At 51.8% G+C, this 2,222-nt stretch overlaps 1 pseudogene; it reads right to left on the reverse strand.

Moving 5' to 3' along the window:
- Positions 1-804: 804 nt before the first annotated feature.
- On the reverse strand, positions 805-1,770 carry LOC102774152 (annotated as a pseudogene).
- Positions 1,771-2,222: the final 452 nt, after the last annotated feature.

Genomic DNA, 2,222 nt, shown 5'->3' on the forward strand with positions numbered 1-2,222 from the left:
CAAAATTACAGTTATGAAGTAGCAACGAAAATAATTTTATGGTTGGGGGTCACCACAACATGAGGAACTGTATTAAAGGGTCGCAGCATTAGGAAGGTTGAGACCACTGGTGTAAGGTTTATTTCTAACTCAATTGCTGGCTCCTACCCAGCCTGGCCCTGGTCCGGGCTTGGGCAGGAGGTAACCAACTGATGTGTTTCTCTCACATGGATTATTTCTGTCTTTCCCTCTCTCCCCCACTTTCTCTAAACATCCTCGGGTTAGGATTAAAAAAAAAACAAACACAAAAAACAAAGGTGGGTAGCCTGGTTAGAAGGTCAAATCTTCAAAGTGCATGCAAGCTGCTCCTCCCAGGGGGTTCGGACTGAATGTTCTTGAGCATTTTCAGGAAAGCCTGCAGGGATGGTGCCTCCACATTCCGGAAGGTGTCCTGGACTCTGCCGAACAGGAAGAATTCGTTGTCCTTCAGGAAGATGAAGCCGAAGCGGTTCTCATCGAACAGGATGAAGACTCCAGGGAAGCGCCTGGTGTAGGGGAAGCCATGTCTGGTAACAGTAACAGTGTCCACCCATAGAAACACATCCTACAGGTTCGGGGGCTGTTCTGGTCTATTGAGAGCACGCCCACAGGCAGAACAAAGGGACAGGCTGCTCCCCCGAAGCTGCAGCCCCGGCCAGACTCCCCACCGGGCTGGGCAGGGCTCTGCCAGCCATGGCCCTCACTTTCTTTCTTTTTTCTTCTTCCGGGTCACCTGCTTGTCAATCTCCTGGACTACGCGGGGAGCTCGTTGAAGTTCCGGAAGATCTAGGCATCTCGCATCTGGATGTGGTGCATGAGGTGGATCTCTAACGTATTGGAGGCTCCCATGATCTTCGTGACCCTGGCATACTTCCCATGGAAGGTGAGCATGGCAATCTTTACTATTAAGCCCTTGTATTTGACTTGGAAGAGGCCTGGCCTGATGAGGTCGTCAGGGTGGCGTGGTGGGAGGTAGAAGCGGCGGGAGGTCACCAGCACCTGCCCCCGTGCTTCCCTAAGCAGCGTTGGTGAATCCGTTCGGTGATCTGTATTCTTGCACAGGGTGGTGAACCTGTCCTTCCGAATCTGCATGTCGCAGTTGTGGGGCCTGCTGTGGAGTCCTTCCATGCACTCCACCGTGGCTGATTTCCTCTCCATCAGGCGAATTCTAAACGAGGGCTTGAATTGCATTGGGCTATCCACATGGGTGTTAAAGGGAGGCCTGCACGTCCAACCAGTAATGCATAAGCCATCCACCACTACTTTCAGCAGTGTTCTATAGCTATTATCTAGCTGCCACAATTCCAAAATGTGTCTGTATGGGTGGAACAGCTTCGCATAGACTTCTTGATAAGACATTCCAATTATCTCCAGGTTCTGCAAGGTTTCATGAACGCCAAACTCCTCCCGGCAGCGCTGTCTCTGGATGCTGTCGATGTGCAGGATGTGGTGGAATTTGGTGCAGGCCTGGGCCAGGCTGGGCAGGTCTGTACTGGGAAGCGAGGTGAAGATCTCCACCAGCATTTCCATGGGCACGTCCTGCAGCGAGCAGTGCGGGGAAGGCAGGGGTGGCATGGGCTCGGGATTCCTCCACTCTGCACAGCACCAAGCTGCGGCGTCTGCCTCGACTTGCTTTTCTGCAGGGACCTGCTTTCCATCGGCTGCTGCCATCTCAGCTGGGTGCTGGCGCTTCTGACGACAACAGCATCCCCGTGAAGAGCCCACACCACAGAGGCAAGCGCACTCCTCCATGCCTCCAGGTGTAATAGCCACTACAGCATGGGTCACTATGCCTCAGCCAGGCTCTAAACTGGCTCTTCCAGCCCAGGAGTCCAGCCACGCCCCCCAGAGAGGAGCCAATTGTAGGACTTTAAACCCATACCCATTAACAGTTGCCCCCCTTTCCCAGTGCCCCCTCCCTGTCCTTTAGCCCTAGCCCCAGGCAGTCACTAATCTGCTTTCTGTATGGATATGCCTCCAGGGATATGCGAATAGGGGGGGACATTTCACATAAATAAAATAATAATATCTGGTCTTTTGTGACTGGCTTCTTTCACTTAGCATAACATTTTAAAGTTGTATGTACGCTATATTCTAGTGTATAGGTATACCACATTTTGTTTACCCATTCATCAGTTGATGAGTATTTGGGCTGTTTCTGGTTTGAGGCTCTTAGGAATAGCGCTGCTATGAACATTGTGTAC

Source organism: Myotis davidii, unplaced genomic scaffold (genome assembly GCF_000327345.1).
Source record: "Myotis davidii unplaced genomic scaffold, ASM32734v1 scaffold127, whole genome shotgun sequence".
Lineage (NCBI taxonomy): Eukaryota > Metazoa > Chordata > Mammalia > Chiroptera > Vespertilionidae > Myotis > Myotis davidii.